This window comes from Panthera leo, chromosome B4, assembly GCF_018350215.1.
Source record: "Panthera leo isolate Ple1 chromosome B4, P.leo_Ple1_pat1.1, whole genome shotgun sequence".
NCBI lineage: Eukaryota > Metazoa > Chordata > Mammalia > Carnivora > Felidae > Panthera > Panthera leo.
The window spans coordinates 30,810,852-30,836,888 of record NC_056685.1 but is presented as its reverse complement, the minus strand read 5'-3'; the positions used below and the strand labels follow the sequence as shown (position 1 = coordinate 30,836,888).

Here is a 26,037-nt window from a genome sequence, read left to right as displayed (position 1 = left end):
CAAAAAGTTTTTTAGTTAAAGGAATTGATCCTGATAGGAAGACAACCCTACACAGGCTTGTAGAGAATTTAATTGGTTTTAAGTTGATGGTGATAGCTGTCCTTGCTCATTCCTATCCTCAGGGCTCATTAGACATCTAAATGAGATGAGCATTTAGAATTAGAGGGTCTTCCCTGTTACTTTGGAAGACAGTGTAACTCAATGGACTGTATGGGGATGAATTTGGTAACATGATTTTTTTTCCTTTTTCCTTTTTAGAAAATGTTATTTATTTGATTTTTGCAAAAGTCATATATTCATAGTTCTAGATTCAGACGTTTCCTGTGGATACACAAAATAGTGCTTTCCAGTCCCTAGTGCTCCTCTGCGGTGTAACCACTGTTACTAGTTTCTCGTGGATCCTTTCAAGTAGTACCATTCTTTTATAAGAAAATGTGAAAATTTATTCTCCTTTCACATATTTATATAAATACTATCTACCACGTTCTGTGCTTTAGTTTTTTAAAGTTTATTGATTTTGAGAGAGACAGAGACAGCATAAGTTGGGGAGGGGCAGAGAGAGAGAGGGAGAGAGAGAACCCCAAGCAGGCTTTGTGCTGTCAGCACAGAGCCAGATGCAGGACTCAAACCTATAAAGCCATGAGATCGTGACCTGATTTGAAACCAAGAGTCATATGCTTAGCCTACTGAGCTACCCAGGTGCTCTGTGCTTTGATCTTTTTTGCTTAATATGGGTTGGCAGTCTTTCCATACTAGAACATTAAAAGTGTCTATATTTGAAACAGTTTAATAATCTTCCTTTGTATAGATGGGCCATTGCTGATGAGCATGTAGATTGTTTACTGTCTTTGCTGTTACAAACAATATTGTAGTGAAAAATCTTTGTATATAAGCCATTTTGCATTGAGTATCACTTGGATAGATGCCAAAGATGAAATAGCACATTTGTGCATTTATACAAGAGTATATGCGTTTGTAATTTTGATGGCTGTTTCCAAACTGACCTCAGTAGATGTTGGGCCAAGTTACAGTCCCACCAGTAATGAATGCCCAAGAGATCCCTGTTCATTCTGTCACTTCACATTGCAACATGATGTTCTGTGATATCTCTTAAAGTGACTACACATGCTTTTAAATAGTTCCCTTAACACATTCTCTAAAGCAGAAGGCTGTTGACACAGTTGGCCAGCATAGAGCTGAAAAGGGGCTTCCTCTCCTGTCAGGGAGTCAGTCCATTCAATTCTCTCTCTTCTCCAATGAAAAGGAAAAGTTTGGGAGTGGATGGAATTCTGGTTGCTCTTTTAGAGAATTGAGTCCACACATTTACAATTTGCTCAGAAGTAAATTAACCAGCAATGTCTCAGCTGCTCTCTTATTTCTGGTCAATGTTTACTTCCTTACTTAACTTTAATTTCTATAACTTTTTTCTCCCCCTAACATTCCCCCTCCCCCAGTTTTTTGGGGGTTGAGTGAGTACTCTCAGACTTTGGATATAGGGAAATGTTCAAAACCTACAAAAATACATTTTAAGTGATAAATGTTTATTAAAATTATTTGTCATTGTTGTATATGTATTTGTAATTACATTGTTGTATATGTATTTGTAATTACATTGTTGTATATGTATTTGTAATATGTTGAGTATAATATATTAATAAATTTGTTGCAATAATCTTATAGGAAAATTGATAACTAAATTTTAAAATGTTTTTATTCAGTTCTCTCAGAAGCTTCTAAATAACATTTTTGTTAATGTTAAATCATAAGATTCACATAAATTAGATTTTCTGAAGGATTTTGTCACAGTTGACATAACTTGTACATTCTTTTCATATCTTATTTTTTTAAATGAAGTTTTTTAAAATGTTTATTTATTTTGAGAGAAAGAGAGAGAGAGAGAGAGAGAGTGAGCGAGCATGAGTGCTCATGAGCACAGGGAAGGGACAGAGACAGAGGGAGAGAGAATCCCAAGCAGTCTCCATGCTGTCAGCCCAGAGCCTGATGTGGGGCTTTATCTCACGAACTGTGAGATCATGACCTGAGCCAAAATCAAGAATCAGACACTTAACCAACTGAGCCACCCAGGCGCCCCTCTTTTCATATTTTAGATCTTAGATATTTAATATATACTTTTCTATTATGAATTAGTTTTACCATATACTCTGCCCTCAGTATCTCCCCATGTTTACTTCCTCTCCCCTCTCTTCTCTTATTTAAGAACTACTCTATAATTGTTCTTATTTGTGTAATTTGCTAGAATGCAAATGAGTTCATTGATGGGACAGGAAAGGACAAGTATTTTTTAAATGGGTGGCTCACTAAATGCTTCTTGAAAGGTGCAAGTTTTATGATCGATTCCGAATACTAACTTGTACACACAAATTCTGTAAGATTGGAATCAATAGTGTTTTCTCCCTTTAACGTACCCCAAGGTGAAGTGCTGTTGTAACTTATTTCTATGTTAACATTTTTTCCATTATGCCTTACACTACGTATATTAAGATAAAACTCTGTTTTAAAAGATTTCAGCTCCTTCCCAAACTTAATATGCTGTGTTGTCCTTGATTGCTGGAATTCACTGAAGGCTCATCTTCTTGAGATAAAAGATTTATTTTGGCAGAATTGGTCTATGTGAGGGTTTGAGAATTTTGGCTAACAGATATAGTGTGTCATTTATACCCTTTCTCATTACATGAAAGATTATTGACAATTTAAATCCTTATTCTTTTGTCACTTGTTAGGACCAGGCATCCTTTCTCTCTTTCATTGTTCCACCATTTAAGGGCTGAGATGAGTGTTCATGAAGTCCTGGTTGATCAGAACTATCTCTGGATGTACTGATTAGTTTACTCTGCAAAGCAACTGGTTTAGATTATTCTTGTTGTTTCCAAATTTCTCTCTCCCTGGTATTCAGAAAGTTAAGATAGTAACGTGTTGACATCTGAAGTTGCAAGTGAAAGTATCAGAGATAGCTATAAATGCAGTGATTTCCGTCTTAAATTTTTTATTCATAGCATCAATATGTAGGCTAGAAATGGGTGTACACACACACAGTAAAAATAAATATTATATTAATTACAGATACCATGGTGATATTTGTGAAGTTACATGTAAGTGCTTAGAAAGATGGAATGTATGTCCCTATTCAAAAGGCCTTTTACCGTTCCATGATGCATGGTTTGGGATACTTTATGTCAGTTTTTCTATATCTTAAACATAGATAAAGTTCTGATTTATTAAATGCTATAGTTGTCAAAAATTGATATAGAATCTAAGTCTCTCCAAGAAAAGTCTTGTGTAAATATGAGCATGTGTTGCCATATGAATGTGCTGATTATTATGTTACCTTGAGCCTATTTTCATTAAAGGGAAAATATAGCCTAGGATCCTGTTGCTTGTATCATTGACCAACCTTGATATTTTGAGTATCATTCCTCACTTTTGCTATTCCTTGTCACTGGACCTCCTGTCCTGGAGATTCTCTTTCTAAATGTCTCTCAAAAGCCTATTCATTCCACTCCACCCCTTTCTCCTTCCCATGTTCAGACTGCCATCCTCTCTCTCGTGGGTCCCTGCAACAGCATCAGAGTGATGTGAGATAAAGACCCAGATTAATACCCCTCAGGGCTTTGACCATCCTCAGCATCAGTGAGGGTTGAAGTGGTTAACAGCTAGCTGTTCAAAGTCAAAGTGACCTGGGTTGGAATTTCATAGTATGTGTTATGCTGAGCAAATTCCTGAGGTTTCTAAGCCTCAGATCAGGTTTCATAACTTTCTAAGACGTATTTCAGGGGATCATGAGGATTAGATGAGACAATTCATGTAAAACTTTGAAAATGGTCCCTAACACATCATAAACACCCAGTAAACGTTAGTTTTGATGCTGGTGTTTTTCTCATGGTTGGCTCTTCCTGACCTTCCTCCCCTGACCTGCTGAGCTGCTTGCTGTCTCTCTCCTGAACTCGCTCTGGCATCCAGACTCCTCTCTTGAGCATCACATCACAGGCCCCGTGAACAAGCTCGCCGACTCTTCCCTTTTCTCGTCCTAAGTCCTTTTCTTCTGCTGTCAGCTTGGGTGGCTCTCAGCTCAGGAGACTTTTCCTGACATCTGCTTCCTGCAACCATCACCTTGTCCACACACATACCTCTGCCCAAACTGAAGTAAAGTGCGTATAGTAGTTTTTTACTCCTTTTCCACTGGAGCACTTCCAGGCTTCCTTTTAATTGTGGTGTTCTTTCCCTTTAATGAGAGGAAGGCCCATATCTCTGTCTCAGGGCTTCCTTTATTTCTCAGGGAAGTGTCACCAAACTTCGGGTGGCATTAGATATCTGTCGCAACGTTTACATCTAAGTGTACCATACTTTTATGGAATACATTTGTAATTGTAAGCGGGCTAACTGCCTGTGATTTGTGTATCTAAAAATGTTCTTCTCTTAAAACGTTTTTATAGCAAGCATTTTGATAAAGAATATCTAATTTCGTAGATAGTATATCTTTCCTCACATATTGAATGTTTTACTTTTCAAGAGCCTCTTCCAGATTAAATTGGAGAAAGTTTGAGGGGAGGGCAAAGAATGTTAGATTATATCAGCAGAAATCTACGCTTTTGGACTTACTCATATCTTAAGTCCCTGGAGGGACTAATTTTCCTGAGAACTTTGTATTTAATCATAAACAGACCCAATTCACTAATACTTTTATAAACCTTTGGCTGAGACTTTGGCATTAATGTCCTGAACTTTGAGAAGGAGAAACATATTTTTGTAGGTTGGCCAAGAAAAATAGGTCTCCATTCAAATAGAAATAATATGTTTGTTATTTTAAAGAGATTTTTCCATTGAGCTGTGTGTTAAACTTTTTGCTAATTTAGTCGTCTAATGCTGCACATGGATGGCTTAGGCAGGGATTTGATGTATTTTCTATGCCTCAGTATAATGACTATTTGAATTTTAAAAAGTTCTCTTTTGACCAGGGAGTAAGCTGTGTTAGTATATACGTTATTATTTAATTAATTTAATTTTGTTGTGGATTCTAAAAATATGAATCCTGTGTCTCATTTTCTTACATATGTTGGAAATGGTAAAATATGCAAGGAATTTTTATTGATGGTGAGAATGTTTTCTTAAGGTACCTGTGCAATTTTTCTCCTGCTGTTAGTGGCTGAACTAGCACTTTGAATCTATTGTATCCCTAGAAGACTTCCCTCTTGGCTTCTCTGACGTTCTGTTTCTAACCTCACTGGTAGTATTTACAGAAAAATGTCTGTCTTTTGCTCTGCCTGCATGCACACAGGTTATTTTTCTAGATGACATTTCATGTGCTCTTTCTTGGTGTGAACATTTAGTGTCTGTTCCTGTCCCTCCAGCCTTATGCTTACCTACAAATGCCAGCTGATTGCTTCTGTCCTGGATGTCTTTGAACTACTGTCTCACTTCTTCCCAAGAAGAGGGGAAGTGGTCTTTAGTCTAAAGCACAATGTGGGTTGAAATTCCTTTCTCTGGAGCTGACTCTCCACCTAGCTGTGCAATACATCACAGCCCCTGTATGCCGGAATGACCTTCACCCTATTTGAAGTTGTAAGTAGTTAATTCCCAAGTATTTCCTAAACCAGAAAATTCCATAATTGTCTATGACCTTCTCATTTCTTTTAATTTTGCCATGAGTCTCCCATGTTTCAAACTTTTTTCCCCTCTTTTCCTTTATGTTTTATCTGTTGCCAGCAATGACATATTCTACCTTTATTCTTGCATATATGCATATCTTTCTACTTTTTTAGCACCTGTTCTCATCCCAGGCATATTCCTTCTGACCGGACTGATGTAATATTTGTTTCTCTCTACCATCTGTTTCTTCCTTAGTCAATTCTGCATATTCCTATTTGGATTAGTTTTCAAACCACCACTTATATTGCATCACCCCCAAAGTTTAAAAGCATGAAGAAACTCCGTACTGCACTCTGATTTAAAATTAAACTCATTAGCTTGGTATTCTATGTACTCTGTAACCCAAAATCTAATTTAACTTTTTTAGGCCTCATCTCCTACCATGATCTCATGCATATCCTGTACTCTATTGGACGGACTACTGCTCCTTCCCTTTACATAAATATTCTATTCCTTTTGATCAGGTGTTCCCCCACTTTTTGAGTCAATATTGTGTTATTAATTACTTAATAAATCTCTAATCATGTGTGCACTGGATGCTTGCTGTAAGACATAGCTGTGGTTGGAAATGGAATGGTTGAATCAGAAATATTCTCGTTCATACTTCTTAAGTGGAAAATTGACTAAGCCTCTTAATCTTTAGTTTCTTGGAGTAGCAGAACCTAGATTGAAATGGACACTTTTTGGAAAGTAATATTGTAAAAGTATCTCTGGAAAAAAGGGAGTGTGATAAAATTTTGAGGTTTTCAGTTAATGGTCTTTCCACAAAATACCAATCCATTTTTATCACATGATTTAGATTTTATTTTCATTACTTTTGAGTGCAAGATAGTCTGGGGCTCCCTCTGTGTGTAGAACCCTATGAGTGAGTGGTATTGTATGCCCACAATCAGAAAGCTTAGAATCGATTCACTCCTTGGGGGATTTATTAGCCTGAGCTCTCTGAGCTGCCATTTCCTTATGTGGGCAATTAGGGGGTTTACCTCTTTCTTAATTAGTACAGTTGATCAGAAACTTCAATGACCACACCACAGTGGTTAACAGCTTATGCTCTTGACCCAGAAAAAGTTAGATTTCTATTGCCCTTAGCTGTGTGATCTTGGTCATGTCACTTTGATTCCTTCCTGTTTTAATTTTCTTATTTGTAAAAAGGTAGACAAAAGAACCTATCTTGTGGACTTTAGTAAAATAATTTAGCTCAATATTCAGTAAATGTTATTTTAATTATATAACGTGCTAATCAAAACTTAATTTAAAGTTTGTTGTTATTCTCTGCTACTCACCCTGTCCTACTGATTGCTATAAATTTTCAATAGTCATGTTCTATCCTTAGGAACTCAACTGGCTTCTTATTTTTAAATATAAGGCCTTGTAGGATAGAATAATAAGTAAGTTACATACAACAGTCTTTTCTATTGTAAAAAAATTTAGATTATGCTTTTTGTATTTGAAACATTTTAAAGTATATAATCAGTATTCTCCTTGTATTTTCCCCCTGTATTAGGTGGTTATGCTTTTCATATAAATGTGTATGTGGTTAAAGTCCTATGATGCAAAAATGTAGCCAAGAGCTAAGATATACATTAGCATATTTTTCTGATTGTAGTAGAACTATAAACACTTCAAATAAGGTGTTTCTCAATATCTTACGAAGAAGTACTAGCATTATGGCTAAGCTTCTCTTTTGTAGTAAAACAGATTTTTTACTTACTTGTATATATTGTTATTTACTTGTGGCTATGATGCTTCTCATGTAGGTTGATCTTTTATTTAAATTCAAAGAAGTTGAAGTGAATATAACTAGAGGCTCAGTTCATGAGTATATTATAGTTACCTCAATTTATGGATATTTTAGCCAGCACTTATGTTATACAAAAGTTTCATCGCCCAGCTTCTAGGATTTTGCTATTTTTTCATTTCTTCTCCTCATTCAAACTAATAGTCTTTTTCAGGTTCTATGCTGTAACTACTTTTGGCTCTTAAATATAAGGGCATTAATTTTTATATTTTATATTTCAAATTTATTTAGAACCTTTACAAATTAAGCTACATTTTTCAAGCATTTTAGTCTGATGCTAGAAACTAAAACTGTATCTTTTTTAGACTATCTATTTTAAAATAAAACTTCCATATGTATCCTTTGATTTCTAAAATTGTTTTTATGTTTATTTTTTTAATGTTTATTTATTTTTGAGAGAGAGAGAGAGAGAGAGAGAGAGAGAGGAGAGACAGAGTGCAAGCAGGAGAGGGATAGAGAGAGGGAGACAGCATCTGAAGCAGACTCCAGGCTCTGGCCTGTTGGCACAGAGCCCAATTCGGGGCTCGAACTCACCAGCTGTGAGATCATGACCTGAGCCGAAGTTGGTCGCCCAACTGACTGAGCCACCTAGGCACCCCTATATCCTTTGACCTCTAAAGAAGTAACTTACTGTGCATTCTTTTTCTTAACCATTTTTATCATGGGCTGCCATTTTTTCCTACTGTGGTACGACATTTTGCATTGCTAGCAAATTTTCATTGATTTTTCCATAGTTACTTTTAGTGTGTGTGTGTGTGTGTGTGTGTGTGTGTGTGTGTGTTTGTGTGTTTACAATGTAGAAAAAAACTAGTCTTTGTTCTTTCTGTCTCCACCCCCCACCTGCCTTTGTGGTTTGAATTACTGGAGCCCCTGGTCCGTACTCTTGCTTGGAACTTTTGTCCTATTGGCTGGCTCTGGAGCTTTCTACCTGACTCTTCTATGTGAAGGTATCCTTTTTCCTTCCCAACAGTGAAGGGCAACACCACTTTCATCTTTATTTTCAATAATAAATTTGTGCATTTCTGTCCTTCATTTCCAAACAAAACTTTTAGAAATACAAACAACTTGTAGAATTCTATGTATTTTTAACAATGAAGCAATCATAGGTATTTGTAAGTGGACAAGGAGAGTTGGTGACTTTGGACTCTTTGCATTGTCTCTAATCTTACTAGGCCCATTCATAAAAACAATCCTGCAATCACACTGGCTTAAAAATTTCATAATAACTGAAGTCAGGGGGAGCTGGGAGAGGTTCTTCAATTAGGCTTCCTGTCTTAAAGGTTGGACCAGGCATGGAAGTATATCATGCGATGATTGTATTGCCTAAATCCATATTTTTGATAGTTGCTCACCTTGCAGGACCCTGGTCTACCTGTCTTCTCTTTCATTGCTATCTCTGGTTGCCACAGGATATTCTGACTTTCTATCCAGCTGTCCCTTGCTTCCACATGCCAATATGGGATGTTTGTTTCTTCCTTCGTATTCCATACAGCTTCCAACCTCCCCCCCGCCAAACCTCTACATGGCTTGCATCACTGTCATTCTCTTCCCTTTCATGATGTGACTAGTCTCTTAACTAGAAATTAATCACAGCCTCCTCCATTCTTATACTGTGAGTCAGGCACATTTGCAAAGAGGAACATTCATTTGAACAACATGTATATTTACCATTAAGTTTTGGTTCCATAGTCAGTCTGTTCTACATTTGGAAATGTAAAACTAAAACTTCCCTTTTGTTTTTATTTAGTTAAATATTTCTATAGTATTGATTATAGGCATCCGTGCTCAGTATGGACTAAAATAATCCACTCCTCCTCTCAGATACCTTATACTCCATGACGTCAAAAGAGGACTGCACTCATTGTGCCTGTAATGAAGTAACAGAGGTGGGTGAGAGGCATTATGTGAACACTGCCGTGGATGTGACAGCTTGGCAGGTGTTCAGGGACTCTACCCCAAAACACTGGGACTGCTTTGGATAAACAGTATTCACTTTGGGTCTTGAAGGACTATAGCAGTAACCTGGTAGAACAAGGTTAAGGCAACATGAAAATAGAGGTGATTTTTGTTGGTGGGTGGTGTGTTGAGGGATTAGTGTCCATGTGAAGACAGTTGGATATTGGAATTTAAGTCCAGATTATGTAAGTATCCGAATATGTAATAGAAGAAAACAATATTGGTCATGAAGAAAAGGGGTGGAGTCTGTTACATCACTTCAGAATACATGTTTCTTTAACCACTGAAGTAACTGGTTGGGAAGAGATAGCTGCATTAGGAGGATATGAAATAATGTCCTCAACCCAGGCTGTTGCAGTAGAGGTAGCCAGAAGAACTCTGATAGAAGCTGGGAGGAGGAACCCATTGGTCTTGGTAATAGTCAAGATGTGATTTTCTATGATTGAGACATTAAAAGTGGCTCATTACATTTTGGAGAATGGAGGGACATGCACCAGGTTTCTAGGAGGTTGAGGAATTAATGGGAGGTATAAAACATGGAATGGGAAGAGAAATAGGAGGGAGGAGTTTTGTTTTGTTTTGTTTTCTTTTGTTTTGTTTTTAAATGATAGGAGGAATTGTTTCCTAGTTGCTTGCTGAGGGGAAGAAGACATTGCTCCTTTGATAGGGCTGTTTGCTCAAAATGTAGAGTTAAAGAGAATCAAGATCACCTAGCATTAATAAGCCAGATTTCATCATCCTTCATATTTGATTAGTTCCTTCTGGAGTCTTTCAGACCCTTCTGGTTTCTACTGACCTAAATGGTTTTGTGTTACTGGAATATATCTTATTGTCTATTTCTTCTCACAGATATGCTATAAATATATTAAATAACATTGGGCTCGATTGTTTTCCCAAGGGATTCTGACTATTAACATCCCTGTTCATACCAAGGAACTTTTTAGATGTTTGTTTGTTAGAAAATATCATATTTTCTATGGGTTGTGATTTTATTTTTCACCTTATACATGCATTGCTCTATATAATGGGATGATGGAATGGTTTATCATCAACTTTTCACTTTTTTCACCTATTCTTTTTCTGCTAACGTGTAATGTATAAAACATTATATCTTATGCTATATAACATTCGTAGATATAGAAATATGTGAGCTTCAAAATAAAAGAGAATTTAAAGATTAACCTTCAGTCTGTGGTGACCTGCTTTTTGCTGGAATAATATTGCTTAGGGACTTCCTACAAATAAAAAGATAAAAATTGGACCAATTTCATGGTTTCTTTTCAATCTCCCATGTGGTTATAAATTTGCCAGTTTGTTAATATTTGAAGTATAGTAACAAGTCTGTGAATTAAAAAAAAAAAATCCTTGTGATTTTTAAGGTGCCTTCGAAAACCTCAGTAATTTTTCCATAATTTAACTTCTTGATACTCCAGTTCTCATAAAAACAATTTTAGTAATAAAAATATGGGCTGACTTTTCTTTTCTTCTCTTTTATTTTCTTTTCTGTTCTGTTCTGTCCTATCCGTGTGTGTGTGTGTGTGTGTGTGTGTGTGTGTGTGTGTGTGTTGTATTTAGTTAGGATAATTTTTGAATTTTACTCTGTTGAATTTTTTTTAACGTAGGAGCTTATTTGTTTTATTTTTTTTATTGAGTCATAATTGACATATAACACTGTACATTTAAGAAGTATAAGGTATTAATATGAAATACTTATTTTTTGCAATGTGATTAACATCATAGTGTTAAATAATACTTCTTCTATGTCACATAATTAATCATTTCTTTTTTTGTGGTGGGAACAATTAAGGTCTAATTTCTTAGCAACTTTGAAGTTTATAATATAGTGGTGTTGACTCTGATCACTATGCCACACATTAGAACCCCAGTGCTGAGCTGTTTATATGCACTGTCCTTATATAGAATCTATGAGGTAGAGTTTAGCATTATTGTCCCCATTTTCTAGATGAGAGACAGGAGTCTTAAAAGTCCTATGACTTAGTAAAGGTCACAAAACAAGTATAAAAATCTGCATCCAAATCTAGGTCTCTCTGTCTAAAATCCATACCATTGTTTAGTTTACTAGAACTGCATAGACAAAGATAGAGTCTCCATGGGTTAGGAGATTCCCAGGATTGGGGTATGTGTCCCTGGATATGTTTTGGGAAGTCTGTGAGGTCTGTTTCTTGAATGTACAGATTCTGTTTGGGTCTTTGCTCCGGTCCTCTGCCTAGAATGTTCTTTCCCCAGACACTCCTTCCTTAACTGTCCTTGGAGAGGAGGTTCCTGTGGTCTTTGTCGGATTCTCGTCCTTTCACCGAGCTCTTCCTTCACCTCCATCTACAATTACAACTAACTGCCCCACCTGCGTTTCCCACGTCTCTGTCCCCAGCTCCCCTTACTTTACTTTGTTTTTTTGTAGCCTTTTCTCACATGCATGTAAGTTACTTACTTATTACATTTATAGTACGTTTTTGGTCCTGCCTATTAAAATTAAGTTCCAGGATGAAACACATATTGTGTTTTGTTCACTCATGTCCCATATGCCTAGGACAGTGCCTGGCACATCATAGGCATTTAGTCGTTGAATAAATAAGTGGATAGATGGATGAGAGTTCCCTGAATTCATAAGGAACATATCTTATTTTATGAAGTTACTCGTAGGAAAAGGGTTCATTGTTTTTTTCAAGTTCTCACTTCATCAGACCACCCACTGTCTACCCCAAGGGGTAGAGATTCATATACTCATAAATTAAGTTTAAAACCTCATGGAAAGGAAAACAGTAATTTGAAAAGATATCTGCACTCCCATGTTCGTTGAAGCATTCTTTACAACAGCCAAGATGTGGAAGCATCCTAAGTGTTCATCACTGGATGAATCGATAAAGAAGATTGTATGTGTGTGTGTGTGTGTGCACATGCGCAGGCATAGGTGTGCGCACACATGCACGTGTGTGGGCGTATACAATGGAATATTATCCAGCCATAAAAAATAAGGAAATCTTTCCATGTGTGAAGACATGGATGGACCTTGAGGGCATTATACTACGTGAAACAAGTCCAACAGGGAAAGAAAAATGCTATATGATGATCTCACTTATATGTGGAATCTAAAACCAAAACCAAACAAAAAACCAAACTGCTAGATACAAAGAACAGTGTGTTAGTTGTCAGAGTAAAGGTGGTCAAAAGGTATATGTTTCCAGTTATAAAATAAATAAAACATGGGGATGCAATGTACAGAATGGCAAGTGTAGTTAATAATACTGTGTAGTATATTTGAAAGTTGCCAAGAGAGTAGATCCTAAAAGTTCTCATAAGAAAAAGATTGTAAGTATGTGTTATGATGGATGTTAACTAGACTTATTGTGGTGAGCATTTCACAATATATAAAAAAAAAAATTTTTTTTTTTTTAACGTTTATTTATTTTTGAGACAGAGAGAGACAGAGCATGAATGGGGGAGGGCCTGAGAGAGGGAGACACAGAATCTGAAACCGGCTCCAGGCTCTGAGCTGTCAGCACAGAGCCCGACGCGGGGCTCGGACTCACAGACCGCGAGATCATGACCGGAGCCGAAGTCGGCCACCTAACCGACTGAGCCACCAGGCACCCCTTCACAATATATACAAATACTGAAAAATTATGTTGTACTCCTGAAACTAATATAATGCTATATGTCAACTGTATCTCAACTAAAAAAATAGGATGGATACTAGGTTTTCAGATATTATTCATAGAAACTGATAATATAGAGAACTAATAATAGTTCATTTTAAACTTTAGGGTCATTTTGAAAAGAAAAATTGTGTTTTGTATTTTAAAATTACAGATTGAAGGATAACAAAATTCATCTCCAGTGTTAACATTATTCTAACGTTGTATATATTTTTGAGACCTATATTTTTGGGTCCTCATTTGAGATAACAGGCCAAATGGTAGGAGTTAATACTAGATTAAATGTTATGAATACACATTTTAAATTACCTGGTGTAATACATATCTTCTTTCTCTGAATGTGTGCTTGTGATACGTCTTGACTCAGTTCCACAAGAATTATTATACCCATGCAATGTACAATATGTTACTAACTGTGCTACACAATGACCATCTCCTGGTCAAAGAAAAGATACATGTTCTTTGTCAGATATGTGGCCATGATGCTGTATAGCAAATAAAAATAACAGGGGCACATATGCAGATGCAAACATATAGTTGAGGTTCACTGAGTTCTGGACTCATGATCACGAGCCATTTGATCATCTATTTCATTCTCTTAATGTTCGTACACTCTTGTTTTGACCATCTGCTTGCACACATGAACTGGTTGTTAAAACTTTGAGTGCTATTGATCCGAGTACATCATTTAATAAAATGCGTAGGAGTAAGAGTTCTTCACTCTAGTGTATTCATTTAATTAAGCCCTTTTTATTAAAATTATTTTATTCATTTTCAAAGAAAATGAAAGAGTAGTTGTCTTTTTATAAATAGATACTCACCTTCACTAGGAACTATGGGACTGCAAATCAAGATATTGATTTTTTTTTTGGCTATAGTTTAACAAATATAAAATTACTTGTCATATCAAGTGTTTGCAGTGATGTGGCCTGGTAGATGACTCATGTACTACAGATGGAAATGAGGCCTTTCTGAAAGTGAATTTGGCAGTATCTGTCTTTGATTTCAGAATTTTGCTAATGGGAATATTACCCAAAGAAATGTTTGCACATTAAGTGCAAATTGTTACAGTAGTAAAATACTGGAAACAAGCTATCGTTGTCCATTAATGGAGGAGTGGCTATATTAATTATTTTATATTTGTACTATGGAATACTCTACAGCCATTGAAACAATTGATAAAAATATCTGTATAGATACTAGAAGATTTTTGAGACATACTGTTAAGTGAAAATAACAAGTTTCACAGAATATATATGTTTCATTTCATATAAAGATTATATGTATATAAAAAGTGAGTTAAAGGGATTTTTTCCCCAAATTGCATGCAATGGTTAATTCTAAAGAGGTGACTTGGAATAAAATTGTAAGGGTGAAGTGGGATTTTCATATTTTATTCTGTGTACTTTAGCACTAGTTTAATCATTTATGAGAAGACTTAATGATGGGGAAACACTGCCATTTTTTTAAAAAATTGCTAAAGAGACACATATACCCCAAAACTAAGGTGGGTTGATTTCCTTTGTGTTAAATAATGTTTCTTTGCATTACCTCTATCCCATTCTTCCCTCAACATCCAACATCTTCTTTAAATTTATTTGATTTAAAATTAGTTTATTAATTTAAAATTATATTTTGACATATAAGACTAATCAGTTTATTTTTATATTTTATATTTATTTTTATAAATGCATAGTGTCTTTATTAAAAAGTTTAACGCACTCTTGGGACAAGCTTGGAATCACTTGCCTTCAGAAAACAGAACATGACCAGATAAACATCTTTGTGTCAAGTGCGATGATTTAAAGGTAGTTACTCCATGAAGACTAGCAAATCAAAGATTTCTAAAACAGATTAAAGTAGTGTTCTAAGGAACGGTAATGATGGATATTTAAATTCACCTTTAATTTATTTGCTCCCACATATAATAGAAAAAATTAAGTATAGTAGAACAACAGTTACTTCACGTTCCCATTGGGAATGCAGATAATGTCCGAAGTAAATATATAATAAATATATAAACATATAATAAGCACCATCCGTGGCACTTTACTGTCTTGAAGAGTTTCATGATAAAACTCTAAAAAATTTACTTATTAAATGTCAAAGTTCATCATTCAGTCTGGCAGGTAGAATTACACTTTTTTTTTTTTTTTTAAGAAACAGTACATCCAAATATTTGAAAATGTACAATTATGAAATTGATTTACTTTTATAGACTTAATTAAGAAAAAGTTCAATAAGTTTCTTTTACTAAACAAAAGTTATATATTATTTTACATTTGATTTTAGGCTTGCCTTGCTACTTTTCACATACTCTGAAATCCAAACCTTATCCCTTCTAGGTTGGATATTGGTCATTTCTCCATGTGGAGACTTTTATAAAATCACTTTGTAGTCTGTTAATTCAGGGGTATTTTAGTTGTACTATATTGAAAAATACCTGTGGAATCTCCTGTCCTGAATTTCTAGTCTTCTACAATTTTAATGTAATACTCTCCTTTTTGTTTTTTTGTGAACATCAGAAAAGCTAAACAAAATAAATGCTGTTGGTAATTGAAAACTAGTAAGACATACATATGCTTCTATCAGTTCCTTACAAAAATTTCTCCCAATTCAAAATAAGTTTAGATAACTGGATTCTGTTTTCTATTTGAAAATAATTCATTATGTTCAAGTCGACTTTAAGAATATCTATGGCAACTTAATCTCAGTAGTTCAAAAATAAGACATATATGAGAGAGAAGACAAATGTTACTAATTAGTGAATTTAGATGAAAGGTACATTGTGTTGAATATGTTTATTCAGTTTTTTGTAAGCTTGAAAAATTTCAAAATAATGTTTTGTTTTTTAAGAAAAGAAAATTGTATGTAAGGCAGGTTCTTTACATTTTCTTTAATACTGCTAAGTGAATTTATTCTTACCCAAATGTGGTCATTTCAGTTCATGAGGTAAAAAAATATTTCACAGTCCCAAAATATGATCTCTACTTAAGAAATATAAGGTCACGGAACTCGGGTGCTGTTTCATCACTAGCTTCTTCCATTTGTTTATATTCTCACCTTCTGCATCCTATCTCCAGAAAATGGATGTTGATGTTAATATCTGCCGGGTCTGGCCATGGTTTCAAACTCATGTTGCCGTAGGTTGCTTTTGTTAGTAGTCCAGTATATTCCAGGAGAACCAAGCTTCAAGTTTAGAACACTGGAGTCCAGGACTGAGTTAGGTGTGAGCACAGAGATGCCTGAGGAAAACCTGACTGTGGATTCATGCTTAATGAATTTCTGAGTTTGCTCACTGGAAGAACTGCTCATCTGTGCCAACTGCCTTCTGACCTGGCCTCATTTTGACCAGGAAGCCCTTACTGATCATTATTAATGATGTTCTGTGCAGCCTCTTTCCCAGCCCACCTTATAAATGTGCAAGGAGTCGTGGGAGTGGGACTACTCTCCTGGACCCCTTCCGGTGGTGCACATCTGATTGTGACATGACAAGAGCTGGGTGATTGTGGGTTCTCTGCTCCTTCCCTCCCTGTGAGATCTTCACCAGGCAAACTCCATTTCATATTTATACCTTGTGATGCTGGTAATGGGTGTGTTTGTATTCTTTACAGATAACCTGTCCTGCCCTCAGGATGCTCTCCTTTTGACTATGGTAGATTCAATTTAATTTAATTTAATTTAATTTTATTTTATTTTATTTTATTTTATTTTATTTTATTTTATTTTATTTTATTTTATTATTTTATTTATTTTATTTTTTAAATGTTTATTCATTTTGAGAGAGAGAGAGAGAGCGAGAGCAGGGGAGGGACAGAGAGAGAGAGAATTCCAAACAGGCTCCACACTGTCAGTGCAAAGCCTGATGTGGGGCTTAACCTCACAAATTATAAGATCATGACCTGAGCCAGTATCAGGGTTTGGACGCTCAACCTACTGAGCCACCCAGGTGCCCTGACTATGGTAGATTTATTTGTACACACTTGTTTCTGTGAATTGACAGCTGTTTGACAAAAAGTGGGTTACTTAACCAGTTTGAGCTGGAATTCTCTAGTTGTAGAACAGAAACAGCACATATATATAGTTCCTGGCACATTCATGAAGATATTAAATGTTACCACTCTTGATACATGTTTTCTCTCTTTCTACTCATGTTTATCCTCTGAGGTAGTTTTTCAGTATTTAAAATATCCATAAGATAAAATCAAATGTTTTGTTCAGAATGTATGCTCTTAACAGGTGTAATTATTAAACACTAAAAAGAAATGTTATGCTCAAGGGCCTTGCATTTAGGTGAGTGCCTTGTTGAGGGAGATAGTTGGGGTGAAGTGCAGCCTGTGCTCTACACCCCAGCGTCATGAACCGCCCAAGGGGGCCCCTCTCTCAGGTCTCATCGAGGTGCTGCAAAAGTGACCAGATGCCCTACAGTGTCTAATCCCCTCATCACTGGCTTTTTATGTAAGTCGTGTTTGATTTTAGATAAGAATGATCCTTTGCTGTTAGAGTGGTTTATTGTTGCTATAATTTCATTGGTTGATAGTAATTCATTTGTTGGTTGGTTCATATAAGATTTAAACATCTGATATATGAATATCCCTGTTAGGATCTAAAACAAAATGAAGCAGTAATCTGGCCAAGTATGATTAAGTCAAAAGGAGTGTTGATACTTTATATTATTAATTTTCTTTACTAATCTCCTAAGAACTCTCCTTTCTTTCTAGTAGTACTCAAGACTACTTTAGTAATCACTTCCAGAGCTGGCTCCTACCTGATGGTGGGGATGTCTTCCTAGCTCTGTTCAATGACACTATGTTAGTAGCTTGAAATCTGCTGGTCGGGTGGGGTATTTGTATCACAGGTGTTGGCAAAGACTACAAACTAGGTCTTTTGTTTTCAAGCCACTTGTTAGATATTTATCAGTGCACTCCTGGTTCTATCACATTTTCACACCAATTGCTGGAAGTTTGTGGTTATCCCTCCAAAATACTGCTTTGGTAGTCTGTCATTGCGTTGATTTTTTTTCTGTAACCTGAGTGGTCAAATTTCTGATTATCCCATGTGGATGTCCGCATGTGTGGGTCTTTTGCGAGGATGCCCACCCCTCTCTCCATGAGTTCCTGGAAGATTTGCTAGAAGGATATTGGGGTAGGTCTTGTCAGGTTACAATTTCCCAGTGCTTTCTTAGTGGCTTGCTTTGAGAGATACCTCAGGATTTTGCCTGAGGATGCGATTTAAAACTGGTTTAAATTTTTCCATCCTATCAGAGACGCAAGACAGGGCTGAGTGTTCTTTGGGGGTGTTTTATTAAAGGTGTCATAGAATTTTAAGTGCATTGAGAAGACACCTGCACCATAGCAAGACCCTCATTAGGCTTGTGGAATACAATATATGTGCTCCTATTTTAAAAATATAATATGTATCTTGATGGCATTTCTTTAAACTGTCAGAAAAAATGTCTGGAAGTGCACGTGTCTTTGACCTAGTCAAATATGTTTGATTCAACAACTTTGACCTTGGCAACGTTATTACTAATGCCACAATTTTTCTCATAGTTTAATGATTCTTTTAAGAAGATGGAATTGTATTACTACTGACTTCCTACCCTAAAGAATATTTATGAATCCCCCAAACTCCATGCAATTCCATTTTTACAAAGAGTTCTCATATGTAAAAGTGATTTCCACAATGATAGAGAACAGAGACAAAGTGGTGTGGCCAAATGAGGAGTGAGTTTCACATTTTATGCCCAAGAGTTGACCAGAGCCTGAGAAATGGAACCTGCTGATACAGACATCTGAATCAGGCAAGTGGGGATTACAGAGAGAAAGAAGAATCAGGGTGAGAGAGCTTTGAGACTTATTTTAGCAATTGCCTAATGACAGATTGAGGGTTTTGAATGGGAAATAGTATTTGGTATTCAGAAGATTTCTCGAATAAGGGGAAAAAAAGGTAGCTCTGACCCTTGAAAAGCTAATCTGAATAACAAAGGCTGAGCTGACTTTACAGAAAAAGTGTGAAAGTTTTCTGAATGTACTTCCCTCTCCTTTTCTTTATCTAAAGATACTGCACAGTGTTCACAGGCATAAACAGGCCTACCATCTAGAGTCATGGTACTAAATGGATAGGTGTTGTGGCTTTTTAAAAACATACTTATTGTCTAATGTTTTAAAATTCATCGTGGTCTGTTATTAGTTACAAAGTCAATTTTCTACTAATAATCTCTTTTCAAGAGGGAAAGTTCCTATTCCTAGTAGTCTGAACAACCTGGTCTATTACTTGGAAAACAAATAATCCTCTTCGATGCTCTTTTACTAGAAATTTCAGAAGTAAATATTTCAAGAGTAAAACAGTTTCTATCCCTGAGTATAACCTAAATAAATATTTCGAACCTTTTATTTTTGTAACTGAAAGTAACTAGTATCTGTTGTATTTTATATTTTTATTTGTCCTAAATATCATTTATTCAATCATTTTATGCTAAAAATTGTGATGAGTTTCTTTTTTCTGAAAGCATATCTTTCTGGTAAATATTGATAAGACCGTCTTTCATACGAAATGAGCTGAAGTTTTTTAGTCCATTTGCAAATCATGAATTCCGGATTTAATTATATCCCAAGGGAACAACCTGAGGAAACCAAAAGTACTGACATAATTGGATCAAATTGTGTAATCAAAAGCAAATGATATGGTTATTAAATCTAATGAAATGATCTCTGAGCATTTAATTCATTTCTCTGATTCACGAAACTTTAGTAATGAGTGTGTTGAAATGGACATTTTCGGCAGTCACCGCTTCTAAATAGTTCTTTCCTCTAGACCATTTTAGGTTGGAAGTATTTCTAAAGGTTGTACCTTAGAGCAGAGAGTGGTATTTGTGGGGACATGGGTGAAAGGAAAGGTGGTAGGAAGTGAGGAAAGGGTCCTTATTAAAGGCAGAAGGAAAACAAAGGAGAAAATTGCTCTTACAAAGTACTGTTCCTTTTTACCAGCACCTTCATTTTATACAAAGTGAGCATGCTCCATACATTGGTAATCTACATGACATTTAAAGGAGTAATATTACTAGTCTATAAAGGTTTTGTTAAAATTCATAGAAAGCACAAGGTCCTGATAAATAAATGAAATGAATAGAAAACCTACAAAGAGCATATGTAGCACCACAAACGCAGTGAAATATTCAGTCTCACTAGTAATCTTAAGTTCAAACTAGAATGACAACCAGGTTTTTTGTTGATTGGATTAACTAAGGGGTGGTTGTGTGCATGTGTGTGTGTATGTATGCACGTGCACGCGTGCGTGTGTGCACGTGTATTAGGGTAGCCAGTCAAGAACCGAGAAGGCTCTAAAATTTTATCCTCTAAACTAACTAGTTAGCCTGCCACAGTTTCATGGATGCTGATGGAGGACATGAGACTCCAGGGTCAGAGACGAAAGATTTCTTTACTCTCAGTACAGCCAGCAGCACAGGCATCAGCATATTTGGTTCAGTCCCCAAACCCATGGAAGTGTCATCAGTGGCCCAGATATGAGGCCTGCAGGCTCTGTGGGTTATGTTATAGGAGAGGTTATGTTACCTCCCTTGGGAGGGAGATACTGTGTTCTCAGGACATGCAAATATGCAAGAATCTGGTGGACAATTGTCTTCTAATACAGACAAAAAAAGTTGTGAAATGTATAGTTTAATATGAGGCTGGTAAACATATCAGTTGGTTTGGTCCTTTCAGAAAATAATTTAGCACTAAGCTCTTTCAAATATCATGTCATTTGAAGTATTCTGTTTTAGACTCCTTTCAAAAAACATAATCCTAACTATTAAAATCTAGGGGCTCCTGGGTGGCTCAGGTAGTTGAGCTACTGATTTCGGCTCAGGTCATGATCTTGTCATTTGTGAGTTCGAGTCCTGCATTGGGCTCTGTGCCAACAATTTGGAGCCTGGAGCCTGCTTCGAATTCTGGGTCTCCCTCTCTTTCTCTGCTCCTTCTCCACACATGCTCTGTCTCTCTCTGTCTCTGTCTCTCAAAAATGAATAAACATAAAAATTTAAATCTATAATTACCAGAGTTGAAAAGTATACTATGATAAGTGAATTGATGAAATATTAAATCATTTAAAAACGTGTTCTGTACAATTTGAAATAAAATACATCAGTTAAAACATTTATATGTTTTACTTGATTATGTAAACAAAACCTATATGGTTTAAAAAAACTGGAAGGAAATACCAAATGTAAGGTGGAAAAGAGAGACCTCCTCTTGTATCAATACATTGTGTTCTTGGAGAGCATGCCATACTTTGATCATTTTAACCAAACTTTTGTATAAGATAGAAGACAGACTTATTTTTAAAACCAAAAGATATTTTATAAATCAACATTTAGCTTTACTTATGTAGAAGGAGGTTGCAAACACCTACATAGCGGGACAGTATTCCAAGTATTTTACATTAATTAACTCCTATGATTCTCATAGAAACTCAATGGACAGTATTACTCTTCCCAATCTATAAATGAGTAATCTGAGATATAAAGAAGGTACATTTGTCAGAATCATGCAGAATCCATGTTTTTAACCACTTGTCTAAGGTGCCATACCAATTATAATATGTGTTTCATACTTTAAATTAGTGTATTTGTTTAATATCTTAATTTTTGTTTGGCATTTGTATCACATTCTGGGTATTAGAGACAATGCAACAGTGGATACCTAATTAGTGTTGTTATCGTAAATCTCTAATATTATAAAATTTTGAACCATTATTTAAAATTGAGCATTCAAACTAATCATCACTATGTACCTGTATCAAACGTATAATTGATTTCATTTTGTTTACAAGAATACAATTGCTTGATCCCTAGGAAATCTACCAACAATTTTTTGTTTCATTGAATTCAACTAGAAAATTGGGTTAAAATATTTTTTTAAAGCTACTTCCTTTATTGAAGCTATTTATTGGTTTCAAGTAAGTTAATGACTACATTTCATTTGAGAAATTATAATATTGCATTGGAAAGTAATAAACCAGTACACATTCTGATACATGTTTACGTGAGTGGATTTGTTATAGGACCCATGCATTACTCTTTACTTGCTTATTAACAACTTAAAATAATGAGGTGTAGAACTTTGGGGACTACTATATGTTTTCTTAATAAGCCCTTCAAAATTAATAATGGTGAAATATGTATTTATCACCTAGAAAAGCAGGGTAAATATATATATATATATATACTATATAGTATATATATATATATATATATATATATATATATATATATATAGCAGGGTAAAATATATATATATATAGCATATATATAGCATATAAAGCAGGGTATATATATAAAGCAGGGTAAAATATATATATATAATATTATATATATATATATATATATATCTTTGTCCCTATTGAAAACCCTTTTAAGTACCTGTGGACCACAGAGCCCAGTGATGAACTTGTTTTGACGTGTCTCTTCTTCACTCTTACCTCCATTCTTTTTTTCATTCTGATTTATTGAAATTTCTTCTCATTATCTGATTTATTTTATACAGCATCTTAATAAGTCTTTTTCTCATCTTAATCTCTCTCTTCTGCCGTTCGGAATACTACACCCAAATATTGATTTAAAAAAATCTCTCTGCTTGATTTCTAAGACTGATTAAATATAATGTATATCAATACCAATGAGTAATCCCATCGTTGTACTGCCCTATGTTGTCCTATTTTCTTTTTAGGCACTTGATTCTTTGCAAAGTCACTTTCAGAGAAATTCTAATATAATGATATTATGTAATAAAAATTAATGTATAAAAGTACTGTAAGGTTAAAAAAAATAGTAAAAATAGCCTTTCATTATTTTAAGAAGATTTTATGCTCGTGGTAAAAATACTTAACGCTATAAAGACACAATTAAAATCATTTATACTCTTGCCACCTAAATATAACCTCTGGTAACATTTCCCGATGTTCATTATTTCTATGTTTCTCCTAAAATGGACCCCCCCCCCAATTTTAATAGTAATTGTCACTCTGTATGAAAGTTCATTTATTATATGTTCAGATTTTAATATTTGTTTTGCCACATAAATTTTATTATATTTTTTGTTCTCACAGATCCTGGCCCTGACACTAACTAGTTAGTTGGCTAGGATCACATGCATTACTTAAGAGTTTTAGGTCACTCTTCCTTGAGTAAAATATATTGAAAAACCTTGACAAAACTCAAGAATCACAGATCTCATTTTCAAAATCTTAGCTCACCCACTGCAGGGAAATCTGAAATCTATTCTAGGCCTAATTTCCTCGTAATGAAAATTCCTACCTTGGTGTGAAGATTAAATGAAAGAGTGTATATGCGGATTGTATTGTGTTTTATATGTTTAGTAAAATTCATTCTTTTTTCTCCAAAAATGTTATTTTTATATGTAAGGTGCTTTGCATGTAGTGATTTCTGTGAGCCCATCGCAGTTTCTGAGACAGACCAAGTTATTTCCTTTATTCAGATTAGGAAAGCAGGGCTTGGTGACATGAATAAGGACATGGCAGAGGCAGGTCTCCTGCCCAGGTCAGTGGTTCATTGTAGCTCTGCACATGCTGGGTGTGTCCAGTATATCTCTAGATGTGCTCTCATGTACAGTGTTTAGTGAACCTTATTAGCAAATAGTTTGCATGTCAGCAACACAGGTCTGTTATCCAAACTGCACTGTGTACATATCATTGGGGACTTATTATGTGGGCATGTTGCTTGCTTATGTTTGGAAAAAAGTTTTTGTACATAATTTGTAAAAATCCCTTATATTTTATTTATTGAAATATGCTTAAAGACAATGTTGAGGATTAAACTGAGGTTGTACTGAAGACTAAAGAAGTAGATTCTTTACTAATGGGCACATCATAGGTCCTTGATATGTATTAGCAATTATCATTTTTATTTTTTATTAGACATTATAAAATGTATTTTTTGCCTCTTCAAGAAGTGATTTGCACTCATCACTAGCAAAAGTTTATTTTATAATTATTTCAGTTCCTATCTTAATCAGATATTAATTTGGAAATCATTTTTAAGCCAAAGAGAAATTTTTTTGAATGAAAATAGTTATATTTTTTAAAAAATATGGTATTTTAATAGCCAATGAGTAAGATAAGTCTTTTTTATTTACCCAGGTATTACTTACTTTCAAAATAAAACATTTTATTTTATTTTTTTAAAGTTTATTTATGTATTTTGAGAGGAGTGGGCAGAGAGAGAGGGAGTGAGGGAGAGAATCCCAAGCTCTGGCAGTGCAGAGCCTGATGCAGGGCTTGAACTCATGAACTGTGAGATCATGAGCTGAGCTGAAACCAAGAGTTGGATGCTTAACCAACTGAGCCACCCAGGCACCTCCAAAATAAAACATTTAAAAAAGTCACCTCAATAAGGATTAGAATGTTATTGTTAGAAAGGTAAGATGGTCAGATTACAAAGGTCCTTATGTTTCAACAATTCATAAATTAGAGTATTTTTTCAGGAATGTTCAAAAGAAAACAAATTGTGTTATTCTGGTAAGCAGGCTCTATTTGAAATCAGATTGATTAGGCTGATTAAAATCTTATCACGCAATGGGCTGCTTGGCCATTAGTGTGTGGTGGGGGAACTATAAATAGTGTGGTGGCTTCCGTATTGCTGAAGTGGTGACATATACTTGAGTGGTCATCTGTTTGGGATAAACATGGATAGGAGTGAGTCAGGTGATGCTAGGTGGGATTAGTTATTGAATTCAGTGATGCTTAGGAGTAATATATAAGGGCTTCCTTATCATGGGGGCACAGGAAAAAAGGAAGAATAAAGTGAAGGAAGAGATTCCAGTGTGTGATTGGATATTGGACCAGATGTCTTCCAATACGATTCCTCCATGCCCTGAAATTCTAACAATCTACAAGAAGCAGACTTCCATTTTGGAACTTCATTTTGAGATTCCACTTTGCATGTAACAGGTGCAGAGATACATACTTTTTGTTGTTGTCTGTGGTGAGATAGCTTTCATAAATCAGCACCATCTGTTCTTCTTTTACAGACTCTTCTTTTGCCTTGGGTTGTGTGGAGTCATGTTGTGTATGTTCCAAGACAGGAAATGTTTCATTTCTGTGGTAAATGAAAATTTCATGGGCTGTGTTAAATACTATGTTTGCCATTCCATTTGATCAGTATTAACTTGAGATGAGAATGTTTGGAATCCTGTTGAGGGGATGAAGCTCACATTTAATATTTAACATCACAGGTACTGAGTAATTCCTAATATAGCCCACGGTTATTTGGTGTTGGGCTCTGGGTTCTGTGGAGTACAGTTTATGTTATAATGAACTGTATTACATTTAAAAGTAGAACGGTTATTAATATCCCTCTAAGTACAAGAAAAATATTTTTATTTTAAAAGGTCTTATTATCTAGCATTGTCTATTCTTAAAGGATTTGAATTAGCTTTTTTCATAAATGTTTTTACTCAAGTGGAATATAATGATCATGAAGTAAAATTATATTACCCATTTCCTGATTTTATTTGTTTAGGAGGTTGCCATAGCTTTATCATTTTCAGTTGAGAAGTCCCCCTCCCCCAGATGTTTTCAATTGTTTTCCACATGTGATGGGAAATTACTTTTCCCTGGTGATTTGACCAATTAATCAAGTGTGGCAACATTAACACAAAAGCCTTCTGGAATTGTATTTGCGATACTTAGGGGACATGGAAAGAGATTCTCCTTGGAATTATTTTTTGCCAAATGTGATCCCCCCAAAAAAGTGATTTAGTTCATGCTGTGAACATCCAAGTAAATATTTTTTTGGGTGCTGTAGCTCATTAGTAGTTAACATGACTCTCATTAAGTTTGGAAAGTCTTAGAGACACTCGAAGAAGTGTGAAAAAGACTGTTTAGTTGAGCATTTTTGTAGCAATATAATTGAGCCCATTAAATTAT

General features: G+C 35.2%; 1 protein-coding gene across 21 annotated transcripts in view; it reads left to right on the top strand.

Annotated features, from left to right (window-relative positions):
• The window catches only part of PARD3 (par-3 family cell polarity regulator), a 661,643-nt gene that overhangs the window by 332,202 nt on the left and 303,404 nt on the right, over positions 1 to 26,037 (top strand). Inside the window, exon 1 of one of the 21 annotated variants that reach the window (XM_042945329.1) lies at positions 9,464 to 9,603. The exons of the other annotated variants lie outside the window; for them this stretch is intronic. The gene's annotated coding sequence lies outside the window, so the exon portion shown is untranslated. Of the gene's footprint in view, positions 1 to 9,463; positions 9,604 to 26,037 lie in introns of those variants that run through there. 21 annotated transcript variants of the gene reach the window in all.